Below are 13,806 nucleotides of genomic sequence, written 5' to 3'. Positions count from 1 at the left end.
CATATGTTGGAGGACAGAAAAACACTTCAATATTACAAAGGGCACTTAGTTACATAGACCACACAATATTTAAATGTAATACTGTTTACAGAGGTGCTACTAAAAGATATGATCGAAAACAGAAATGAATTCCCGCAACATAATTTAAGAATGATATCGCTGCATTATGAAAGCTTGACAAATCCTGAAATCTACTTTCAAGGTACAATAGTCAACTTGTTATTACACACGGTATTGAAATAAAAAGGGAAAGTGCCTCTCTTTATTTGCGGAATAGTTTGAAAGTTATCGCTGTGAGCTGAAAACATTTTGATCATGTTCAGATGTATAATTTAGGTTACATTTATATTTGGATAGAAAATGGTGTACTTTCCATAACTCATACATTTTAGTCTTATACAAGGTTCAGAGAGAAAATATGTGTCTTGGGCCACCAATTTAAAACATTAAGGGAAAGTTCAAAGTAAAAATCAGAATATAAAAACATGAAACAATTTTTAAAAACCACTAGGATTTAAGTAATTTAAGCCCTTGGGGTTGGCCCCATGGCCGAGTGGTTAAGTTTGCGGGCAACACTTTGGTGTCCCAGGATCCTGGGCACGGACGTGGCACTGCTCATCAGGCCCTGCTGAGGCAGTGTCCCACATAGCACAGCTAGAAGGACTTATAGCTAGAGTACACAACTATGTACTGGGGGGCTTTGGGAAGAAGAAGAAGAAGAAGAAGAAAAAGAAGAAAAATGATTGGCAATGGATGTTAGCCCAGGTGCCAGTCTTTTAAAAAATAATAATAGTAATTTAAGCCCTTGTCATATTTTCCTTATATGGCATCTCTTCTTTCCTATCCTCTTAATGGATACATTTTCATTTGTTCATTTAGTAATTATCTATTAGTCACAGAATATAGGCTAGGAACCGTGTCAAACTTTGGGAATATGAAAATGAATAATATACAGCATCTATCCTCAAGAAACTCACAATCTAGTGTTATAAATGTCCTTAAATATCCTTGCTATTATCCTAGCCCCATGTCTACTTTTTTTTTTTTTTTGATTCCCCCTGAGCTAATATTTACCTATTTTGTATGTGGGTCACCACCACATCATGGCTACCAACAAGTGGTGTAGGTTATGCTCGGGAACCAAACCCAGGCCACTGAAGTGGAGTGTGCCAAACTTAACCACTAGGCCACAGGTCCAGCCCCCCATGTCAACTTTGTAAGATGATACCCAGTCACTTTTAGGAATGCAGTCCTTCTCCATCTGCTAATTATAGCACGTGATAGAATTATATTCCTCAGGCCCCATGGGCATCAGAACCAGTAGCTTGAGCTCATCCAAAGCATCGTTTGATAAGTGTAATGATACCTCTAGCAGAGACCACTGGTTTATTCATGAATATACATTATCCCCTTTTTCCTTTAATAGTAGAAATCCCAAATTAAAAGCTACAAATTAAATAGGTAAACAACTGCCTAGCTAGAGATACCTCTCAGCCTCTCTTACATAGTATATCCATATGACATATTTCTGGCTAACAGAACCTAGACAAAAGTGATGTGTGCCACTGCTCTACAGGAAATGGATGTATGCTCACCTGACCTTTCCTCTTCCCAGGAGCTGGAGTATAGATACAATGGCAAGAGCAAGGAAGCCATTTTGGACCATGACATGAAAGTTGCATGTTGAGAAGGACACAGTAATAAGACTGAATGAGCCTGAATCCCTGGGTGGCTGTGTGAGCAGTAACACAGAAGCCCAGGAGTACTTGGGCTACCCTAGGGCTGCCACCTAAGAAGGAAACCCACTCATGTGAACACATGCACACACACACATACCCCAAACACTTCTCTCTTATTTAAGCTGTAATGGGTGGGTAGGATAGCAAGTTGGACTGTACCTTAATTGAACCCCACTGTTACTGCATGTGACATCACTCTGAGAGTATCTCAGGGCCTGTCCTGTTCAGGAGTTAGGTCTGCTCTACTCCCACCAGCCCCCACTTCCAATAAGTTAACTATATTCCTCTTCCCAGTTTTTCTTAGATAAATTTGTTGGCACATCTCAGCTTAGAATCCTGATTTCATCTTACATTCTGTCTCACTATCCTGGACCACACTGGCTGGCTGTGCCCTGGAACCACTCAGCAATGTCCCAGTCTAAATACGGCTGTGAAGCTCTTACATCATTCAGCAAGGGGAGCAGTTGTCTCATTTTCTAGGTTCTTGTGATCCCACCTATTTGCCCTAGTCCCCTTTCCACTGAAGCTCTTTCCTTAGAACCCACGTAAATAAAAAAATTACAACCAGAGAGGAGAATTGCTACATTAAGACAACCAAGGTAGTTTCAACAGAGAGATTTCAACTTTTTGCAGTGACTTAAGGAGCTGTGGCGTTTAATGATCTATAATTTTTGTGTTGACTTCATCGCTATTTTAGAATTGCACCTTCTAGGACAGAGGGGACAGAAATAGGTAGAAGGAAGTAGAGAGGGTTGAAGAAGAGAGAGGAAAAACACAAGGGATAGAGGAAAGAGAAAGAGGAGAGGAAGAAAAAGAAAAGGGAGAAGAAAAAGAAAACAAGGAGCTGGAGAGAGGAGGGGAGGGGGTGACAAGATAGAGGAGAGGGTAGAAGAGACCCGGGGGATGAGAGCACTCAGGAAAGGCTCTTTGGAGCTTTGAGGTCCAGAAAATAAATCTAACAAGAAGTAGAAGGCGTATTACGAGAGCAGGTTACCAATTCAATGAAGCTGCACTTCTGCTGCCGTGGCCAGAAGGGTTCGTACCTCCAACCCTCCACAAGTCCCCACCTTTCCAAGAAAACTCACAGCAACCTGAGCAAACAGATGGGTACCTTCCCCATCTCAGAAAAGACATCTTCCCAGTACCTGGTCTGAGCAATTACAAAGAAGTGACTCCAAGCCAATTCCAGAAAAGTGAGAGTGCTCAATTTCTCTAAAGCAACAAAATGCTATGTTGATACAAATATTGGAAAATAAAGGAGTTCTCTTGACCAAGTTGGAGGAATTGAAGACTTTATTCCTTTATTATTCTGTTTTGAAGACTAACCTTTAATCTGAAAAGAAATGTTTTCCCCTGTCTAAAGGAAAATCAAATTCAGAGAAGAAGAATATAAAAAGAAACAAGGGTGGCCAGCCTGGTGGCACAGTGGTTAAGTTCACATGCTCCGCTTTGCCTGCCTGGGGTTCTCAGGTTCGGATCCCGGGCACTGACCCATGAACTGCTCAACAAGTCACACTCTGGCAGGCACACTCAAGCAAAAAGAGGAAGATTGGCAACATTTGTTAGCTCAGGGCCAATCTTCCTCACTAAAAAAAAAGAAAGAAAGAAATGAGGGCTGAAAAACAAAACTCATGGAATTCAAACACAGATTCCTGAAAAGATGTTTTAAAACTTCACTTTGATTAAAAATCAATCCCTTTGAAATAATGAGAATTCCTTATTTCCAAAGAGTAATTCAAACACTTACTTTTAGCAAGCTACTAACTTAATATTGTGAGTAGTCTAGGTCTGTGGACCTCACAGAAGCTAGCTAAAAGAGCGCCTCACTTTGGTTGGGCAATATTTGTCAACAAATCATTGCCACTTTTTACGTGGGTCGAGGAATCAATGAAAATTTCAACAGAAATTGACCTATTGTATAACAACTGAAAATTCAAAGCACATGATAATTTTACTAATTTCTTATAGGGTTTGAGTTGAAGAATTAAAATACAAGTAGACAAAACACATATAACATTAAATGATATTCAGAGGAAATATTAAGGTTTTCACTAAATGTTCAGATATCTTCTGATATTGGAAAAACACTTATGGAATTATAGCAAAAGTCAACATAAAATGTGATAGAATACAAAAATACTAAAATTAAAAGCCTCTTAATTCTTAGTTGTAGTCAACCAAGCACAGGTTTTTAAGTAGTCATTAATGAAGAAATCATTCATCAGAAATTAATGTTTTGTGCAGTGATATCATTTAATGGCCCCATCCACAAAACCAAGTCAGCAACTAATCTGAGAGTATGATTCATAATAAATCTAAATTTTAACATATAGGGCTTTAAAAACCCCAGATTAGGCTTTAAAATATTCTGCTTTTAAAATATTCTAAGTTCCTACCCTATACCATGAACAGACATGAGCCACTGACTTGGTCAAAAATATACACAAATCCATTTGCTCCAAAGTTCTCCAACACAACTCGCCGATGCCTTGCAGGGTAGACCACGTTTGCTCCACATTATTTCCCTTCTCTTGTGTCACACCGCCAGAGCTCAGCGCCCAGAGCTGGTTCACAAGCATACATCAAATTTGATTATTATGACAGTGTAGGAAGGACAAAAGAGCACTTGAATGTTAATAGAGAATAAATGTTTAAAATAATGCATGGTACCTGGATGGTACACTTTGGTACTGAGAACTTTGTATTTGCCTCATGTACTGAAAAAATTATTCAAGAATGATGATTCATGCAAAGGAAGGCTAGCCCTAGGGATATGGGGTATACTGAGAAAAGACTTAAAATTATGCAGCCAATTGCTTCATGAATCTAAATGAATTTCCCACAATCAATGTGATTTTTCTCCACACCTGGGCCTGTGCTTTCCTCTAGAGTTCTGTAAATTAGTATAGAAGTGATGAAGGCCAACTCTACCAGGAACACTTCTCACATACTTCTAGGGGATAAAGTCATTTATACAAAGTTAAAATCATGTAAATTTCTGCCAAGGACCTACGTTAAAAGATGCTTTAGATACTTTTAAGGCAAATAAGAGGTTTCTAATTACATGTTTGTGTAGGAATTATCACTCTACAAGACTTAGTAACACCTGGAGGATCCTTTGAGTCATGTACCGAAGGATCTGCCCTGGAAATTTTATTTTTAAGAAAAATACTTTTTTATTGCCTGGAGTATGGACAAAGAACTTGTACTTAAGGAACAGACACGTGCTCGGGGTAGAGGACGTGGAGGGGCTGGGGGAGAGGGGAGCAGCAGGCCGACAGTTCCTTCATCCCTCACTCTCTAAGTTAAACCACTCCTGAGCTTCTGCTCAGCTTTCCCTCCATTTCTTTTCTTGGAGAGAGAGGAGTAAACAGTCCAAAGGAAGAGAGGATGAGAATGAGGTAGCTTCCTCTACTTTTTCCCACACCTCATCCTACAGAAGATTCTCAAGCTGTGTCTAAACACAGCACACCAAACACAAGTGAATCCTAAGTTTTAGCTACAGTTTAATGTCAATGTATAAGGCAGTTAATTGTGTTTTGGGGCTGAACCCTCAAAAATGAGAACACAAGTGGCTTCACTTACTCACCAAACCTGACCACCCAACGATGAGTCAACAAACTTCAAATGGACGCTCTGCAGGTGAGTCCACAAAGGGCATTTTAGATGCGTAACCAAGTCTCTATTTAACAACTGTGGGGTGGTCCAATTTTGTTTAAGGAAAAAACTGTGAGTTTTTGTGAATATGTATATGTGCAGAAGAAGAAATAATTATCTCTGAGAAATGGGCCTGGAGGTGTTTTTCTTTCTTGTACTTTTACTTATAGAAATTTTCAAAAGATAAGCAAAGTGAACAGCATAATGAACCTCTGTGCACCCCAAATTTATCACGGCCAATACAGTTTCATCTAGACCCCACCTCTTCTCCTACCCAGAATTATTGTGAAGCAAATCTAATATCATTTCATTACAAATGCTTTCCATTAATTTTTATTGTATATATTTCCCAAAGTTTTTAACATGACTATTTCTTTTATATTAGGACAAAAACAATAAATGCTATCATTGGAATTCAAGGCAGGACCAAGAGACTATTAAGTGCTAAATAGAAGTTATAAACCTTTATTAATAAAGACTACAGCTCATGATTACTATACTTACTGACTTGCCATCGGAGACCTCTTACTAAACTTCCTATTTCAATTATCTTTTATCTCAATGTTGTCAGAGTTTGGGAGGCTGTGCAGGCCTTTCCTTTACCTTACTACTGGTAAACAACACATGAAATACAGATGAATATTCAAGCAAAGATACTGAATTCTTCCTCAATACATGGATGTATATTTTCCTTCTCTTCTCTCTGCTTTGCATTATGATGCCTGTTTTAGCATCTATTTGCCCATCCTTGGTGCAATCCAGAAGGGATTCAAATGTGGAATTTATGTATTTAAAACCTAATGATAATTATCTACAATTTACTACATAGCTTATAAATATATGTTTTGTTCAAAAGTGCTATTTTGGAATTGAAGTATACAGTGTTTTTTAAAAGGTATAATACCATGGTCCCTTTAAGAATCATATTAAATTTGAAATTGTATTAAAATGAGCTTTTATCTAAAGCCACTACCTAAATCCAACATTGGCTACCTGTTGGGAAATGAAGGGTGATAGATAATAAGTAGGCTCCCAGAGAGGCCTTCATTACAAATCCATGTTTAAAGAGATGTGCGTTCACTGTACTCAATCCTATTTTTCTGCCTTGGGCCAAGGTGTTTTAGGTGTCAAGTACAGAGTATAGTAAACTGAGTTCTTACAAGAGTGAGGGAAGGACCAAGTGAGATGCTAAGAATAAAAATGAACATATTTTCTCCAAAAAGTTGTTAGCTGACGACAAAAATCTAACTTCTTGTTTTAGTAAACAATCTAAAAGTGATGTTGTAAGTATTTCTAATTAAAACCAAAAGGAACTATTGATGAAATACATAAATAACCTTCTCTGGAAAGACGCTGCTTGTCATTGGTTTCCTGATTATGAAGATGTAGCTTGTGTCACAACCACGCTCCCTGCTCAATCAGACCATGAAATGAGCGTCTTACTTGCAATGTTGCTTTCACATCTGGTTGTTGTCAGCCTCACAGGCCCAGCCACAGATCATCACTCTGAGATGGATTCGATCGATCAGTTACCAGGCACACACAACAGGCAGGGGTCGGCCGCCATCATCCCACATCAACCAGGAACGATATGGGAAGCACACGTCCATAACATGGCAATCAGGTAAGGGGCATTCAGCTGGTGACCCCAGACCACCTCTGATATCACAACCCGAATTCACATCCCATAAAACAATTAAGAAGAGCGATCTTTACAGCTGTTATGCAAAACGACAGAGAAGCCAGAACAGTGGGCTGTGGAAACACCAGGCTTATTTTGAGCCAAACAAATTCTTACGTGGCACCATTGTAGAAGAGAGAATGTATTATTTATTGAACACTCATACTACAAGAGAGCAAGAGGGCAAAATGATGTCTTAAATGAAATAACAAATCAATAAAAATTCACTCCATTCTACTTCAAATAAGAATCTCAGAGGATTGTTCCCTTATTCTGTAATAAAAAAGGGATATTGCTCTGTGCTAGCGCTGCAATAACAGTTTCTCTCCTACAATTCTTGCTATTTCGGGGGAAGGCAAGGGATTCTTAGCATTTTAAAATGAGATGCTTCATTTGATGTTTCAGTTGGCAATGTAAATAGTATACTCATATTTCAGTTCATACATTTCCATATTTTAACATTAATTTACAATGGACATTAGTCACAGCTTGCTATTCCTTTGCAGATCTCATTATTCTTTAAATATAAAGTCTGATTTTTAAAAAAACCTACATTCAAATAGCATTACAATCACATCCAATTTCTAGCATACCCTAACAGACATAAAAGTAAAACATTCAGAATAAGATGTATGACTCCCTGCATACACTAATTGATTTTTAATAAACTGCTCTCTTTGGTTAAAAAAAATTCACAACCTACAAGTTTATTTTTGCTAACGATGAGTACTAATGCACTTTTAAAAGCAAGCTTCACCATGAGAACAGCACTTGGAGGGCGGGGTTAGGCAGCCTTCCCCCAAGCAGGCACTGGTGCCCTGACAGGAATTTTCATGTTTCTCCCGGAATATCAACTGTTCTAATCTTAGATGACCTCACACATCACATCAGGCACACTCACAGCTCCTCCGCTCTGAAAGCCAACACCAGAGGGAATGACGCTGCCTACGTTCTCACACGATGTCTTTCTCCTCCTTCATAAACGAGTACATTTCTCTTTATATAGTTTCCTCAAAAACCTCACAAGCTTCTATTATATTCCAGCATTATGTTTCTAATCTACTTCATTTATATTTAAAGAAAACACTAATACAAAATTTAATACGTACTAGGCATTGTACTAAGAGCTTTACAAATACTGATTCATCTCATCTTCTAAGCTAGATGATATTATCCCCATTTCACAGAAGAAGAAATTGAGGCACAGAGCCTGGTATTTCCCCAAAGCATAGTATTAAAGTGGTATTTTCCCATTTTAAGTGGCAAAAATAGATAGAACCCAGGAATCTGACTCCACACACACACACACACACACAAAACTTCTAAGGCTTTCTACTAAACATGCATAATATTGATGAGGTGAAGCCTCTTTATGTATCATCTCTAGAAATCTTGAACTGATAAAATGATTTTAAAATTCACTTGAAGGTTAAATATATAAGAATAGTAAAGACATTTCAGAAAAAAAGATAATGCTTTTCCCTACCAGTTGTTTAAAAGACATGAGAATTTAGTAGACAAAAATAATCGTTCAAATGAGAGATGAGAAGAAATACTCAGTAAGTGGTATAGGGGCAAGTGACTAGTATTCAATCTGGGAAAATATTTTAAAATATCTGTAAATGCTTTATATAAATCTTATTTTAGTATATAAAAATATATTAACTACAATTAAAACATGATATTCTGATACTCTGAATTCTAGATTCTGCCAAACCAAAGGAAGAGAACAGTCATTACCATCAAAGACACAGGTAAAATTTAGATAGTATCTCTTTTATACACTCAAAACAATTTCAAAAAGTAACCACCGAATTCATAAATATTATGGTAGAGATTTCTAGTGCTCACTCATATCTAGTCTCTTCTCCTTCCAGCATATATGGTTTGATGGGCTAAGTAATTGCTTCTGACCAATAAGCCAGGAAAATCAAATTGCAGTGTGACTGAAAATGTGATATATCCCAGACAGTGCAGGTAAATGACAGTGAGGCTCCATCAGCTTGGATCACTGAGTGGCTTTGTGGAGCAGAGCACTCCATGACCTTAAGCTGAAAATACAACATGAGAAGAAACACATGTTTATTTCATTGAGCTGCAGAGATTTCAGGGTTGGTTATTTATTCCTGCAGTATAGGCCATTACATCCTGATTAGCACAAATGCTAATATGGCAGAAAAAAAATATACTAATGGGGCTGCATAAAAGAATGATAGGTCATTTATGAAGCCATAGTGGAGGTGAAGAGAACATGAGAGATGATAAGGAATGAACAATGTTAAATTCAAGTCAGGAACTGTTGGTCAAATTTGACAGGCTTTCCGAAAATGGAAAGAAAAGCACAAAAGTTGACTACAACAAAGAGAGTTGATGATAAAATGAAAGATAATTGATTTGCAATATACAGATGGCAGGTATTTTCTTGATGAGGAGACTAAGAGAAACAGAAAAAATATAATAAGCTAACATACAAAAAAATTAGAGCTAAATAATAACCTGCGTGATCCGCTGAAAAGACTAAGAACATACAAGTCAAAATTAATAAAAGACAGAATGCGACTGACTTGAGTTAAAGAATCATTCCAACAAGGATACATGCAAAGAAGAAAGAAAGAAAGAGACATCAGGCCATAGACATTTGCTCTGAAATAATACATTACAAAAGACCAGAAACAAAAAGGATACGAAGTATGATACTGTAGCTCAAAATTTTAAACACTGAGCCAAACTGTACTCATAATGCAAGTTTACCTAACAATGAAAATATTTGTAGGACTTATATAAAAGCAAGAGTTTCATTTCTTTCCTTTTATTTATTTATTTTCTCAAAAACTTCAAAGATCATAAACTACAGTGGCATCCCAAGCACCTTATTTCATATTCATAATATAAATAAAAAGGAGATCCTTTAAGGAAAAATAATTGCAAAAGAGAGCATAAAATACTTTGAGTGTTGATACTAAATCAGACATGCTCACATGTAAGAGCTTGTGTATGCTAAGACTGTCAGCTCTGTCAACGTTCATGCTCAACTAAGAAAACTGAAGACATTATCATACAGTTCATTTTCTTCATATAGTTTTCTTGATGCTACAGTAAAATATTTTTGCTGCTGGCAAGGGATTTCAAGATCTCCATCAGCAATCAGAAACACTTGATGAGACGAATCTGATTGGTTTCAATTTATTGATAGAGATGATTATATTTTATTTCAGAAAGCTCTGTTACAGTAATGAAAAAAGAATTACTGTGCAAAAAGGCTTATCAACAAATACTTCATTCATTTATTGGTGCTCTGTATATAGTTGATACATAGCAAAAATTACAAATGTAGTAATTTTCTGATAGCTTCCCTCCACATTAAAGATGAGACTAGGAATAATTTCCAGCACACCCAACCTTCCAGCCTGGAGTATGTGTTTGTTGTTGTAACTTTACATAATGTTTATCCACATCTCTGTTTTATGTTACAGACATTTTCATCAGTCAAAACCAGAAATCTCAATAAAGTACAGAGGGAATAGAAGGCAAGGCACTCCCGAGTGCTTAATAAGAAAGGTAATGAGGATAAGCCCCAAACAAAGACAAATGAAAATGTAAGCAAAACCCCTGCATAATTCAAAACTCAAGCAGCTGTGTGGTAATACAGGTTTAAATGAGAAGGCGAAAGATAATTTTTAAATGACAGAAATCAGGAGGGCTTCAAGGAAGAGTTGAAAAGATACACATGAACACATTTTTTATGTTTAAGTATATTAGCAGTACTGACATAAAACTTAAGAACAAGAGCTGATAATGTAAAATGTATCACTTTGCCAGGCTCAAGCATGTTTATCTCCATGTCCTAGAGATAACGTTCAGTTGAAAAGGGTGCAAAAGCATCACTCAATTTATGGCCATTACAGTGGCTGGCAGGACCAACTGGACAGTTGTCCAGGTCAGACAGTATGCATTAATCCTGAATGGCTCCCTCTTCCTAAACTACTACATTCTCTTAAACACAAGCCCCACCGACCCAACCTCTTGCATTCCTCTTCAAGCTGACTCCTATACAGCCCTGCTACCTCAGCCGGACCGTAAGCGTCCTTCATTCCTCACTTGCATCACTAAGAACTTTTCAAATTCCTTACCTTACCCTTCTGAAATCCACTATTCACACAGAGAAAGAGTCACCCCTTGAAAGTACAGATTCCATAATGGCAATTCCTTCTTTAAATGGCATTCACTGGCTCCCCATCTGCCCCAGGATGAAGTCCCAACTCCGTAGGGTAACTTTCAAAGGCCTTTAATTAAGAATGTGGCTCTGGGCGTCTCTCCATTCACATCACTGGCTACTCCGCGCCCCACCTTGCCATCTCTGCTGCAAACACACTGAAATGCTGAACGCCAGGTTCCCTCAACCAAACCGTAGTCTTCCTCGCCTTTGTTTTCCTGGAAACTCTCTTTTCTACCCCTTTTTATCTAATTTCTGCTCAAAGTTCAAGCCTTGGCTTAAACGTTGCTTCCTCCAGCTCCCTGAGCCTGCCCTCTCACTCTTGGTTAGGTGTTCCTCTAACGCAGCCTCCACAGCACCTGGCGCTTCTATCACAGCTCTAACCCCTCTACTCTCAGTATGGACTGAATGCGGCCCCACGCCCCAAATTCAGATACGGAAGCCCTAACCCCCAATATGATGGTATTTAGAGGTGGGGCCTTTGGGAGGTGCCTAGGTTTAGATAAAGTCATGAGAGTAGAGCCCCCCATGATGGGATCAATACCCTTATAAAAAAATTTTAAAACTCGACGTTTCTCCATCTGTACATGAATCAAGGAAAGGCTAGGTGAGGACATAACTGGGAAGGGTGCTTTCACCAAGAATCTGACCATGCTGGCAACCTGATCACCGACTTCCAGCCCCTAGAACAGAAACATTTGTTATTTAAGCCACCCAATCTGTGGTATTTCTTATAATACCCTGCACTAAGATGATACTGTAACCACCGGCAGACGTGTCTGAATCCATAGCTGGAAAGCACTCTCCATAGGCACCGGGACTTGTCTATGTGGGCTCGACACCATATTCTTAGCACTGAAATGGTCTCTGACAAAGCAGTATATAGTCAATAATGAGACTCACTGAAAACAGCAAGCTGATGTGACAAGAATGTGACACATTAAATTCCCTAATAGAACCTTCATTAAATAATGATATAAAAACTTGCTCTTTGGTGCTTCCTTACATACCGAAAACACTTTAAAGTTTGGAGTTCACAGTGCTATCTTAGAATAAGGTTACCAAGCATAACATTTGGAAAAAGAAACAGGAAGGTGATAGGATAACAGGAAGGGTTTATAGAAGAGAGATAACTGCTATTTGCATAATTTCAATAAAAAATTGAATTTGAGGTAATTCTTCCTTTTCTCAAACAAGGCATTGTAGCTTTCAAATTCCACCACATTTATTCCACCTTTGCCCACGGAGAAGTCGGCAGGGCAGATCATGGATCTGACTTCAGCCCCAAGGATAAGAAAATTAGTCTACATCAATCATGGTGATGTAGACTATCAATCATGGTGATTCTATTTCCCTTGTCAGTAACTATTTTAACAATGGACTTGAGACCCAGTTCTGGCCAATGAGATGGGAAGCTTCACGGAGGGTTGAGAGTCACAGGAAGTGAGTGCTGAATATGAATGAGGAGCGTGCAATTCTAATGGTCACAGTGACCATCTTGCTACCACCACAGGAGAAGTGAGCATAGTGACATGTCACACAAGGAGAAAAAAATCTCAGTGACCAAAAAGAATCAGATGTGGGGACCTAATTAAACTGCACCTGATGTCTCCCAGGAAGACAACAAAATCTGAGACTTGACACACTGAGATGTGGAAGTGCTTTTAACAGTTCTAGGAGCTTTAGACCTACCTAGAAAAATCATGTGTCTTAAAATGATTGTTAAGGATGTATGAATATACGTGTAAAATAACTGACATTTTAAATAAATTATAAATTGAAAAATTCTGATGAAGCAACAGTCAAGCTTACAAAAGGGCCTTGGGAAGTTACTATTATGAGGTTAGCAACATAAAATGTGAAACTGGCACTCTCATCTTGCCTACAGCTATGACAGAGGTCATTTCATCCCCGTCACTGTTCTAACCTGACAAACGGTAGCCCAGGGTTACTCCGCAGACACACTCCATCTGACTCATATTTTAGTTTTCTGTTTTGTGCTTTTCACACCTCCTTGAATAAACAAATACAACGCTAATAGGAAAGATGTGCTAAGTACTTAATATGTACCAGAACTTTGCTGTGCATGCATGTGTGTGTCTGAAATATAAGGTAATACAGAAAAGCAAATCAATGGTGGCAGAACAGTTAAATTTTTATTTTAAAACAAGTTTTTATTGCTGTCATCATTCAAAAAACTAAATAAAAAATAACAGGTAAGACCCACACATTGAAGACTGGGCTTCAACCTTGATTTTTGGTATTGATATCCTCCTTCTCTCTAGCATGTGAGAGAATCAAGGCTAATAGCAACTCTGGAAATGAGAGGAGGGAGAAACGAAAAGCAAACCAAACAAGCCCCTCACAGTTTCATTTTGTCTGTAACACGTTGGAAAAGTTCCTTGCTATCAAACAGCAGCATTTGAAGATCCTGGGAAGTTCCATCCTTATTTCCTGCTCTTCCTCATATCTATCCCTTGACCAAAACCCACATAAAAAAAATCAGAAGAAAAAAG

The 13,806-nt window shown here is 38.1% G+C and overlaps 1 protein-coding gene across 9 annotated transcripts in view; it reads right to left on the bottom strand.

Annotated features, from left to right (window-relative positions):
* Nucleotides 1–13,806, bottom strand: part of NAV3 (neuron navigator 3) — a 791,518-nt gene that overhangs the window by 609,255 nt on the left and 168,457 nt on the right. The gene's annotated exons all lie outside the window — the stretch shown is intronic.

Source organism: Equus przewalskii, chromosome 29, assembly GCF_037783145.1.
Source record: "Equus przewalskii isolate Varuska chromosome 29, EquPr2, whole genome shotgun sequence".
NCBI lineage: Eukaryota > Metazoa > Chordata > Mammalia > Perissodactyla > Equidae > Equus > Equus przewalskii.
This window is presented reverse-complemented; position numbering and strand designations above follow the sequence as displayed.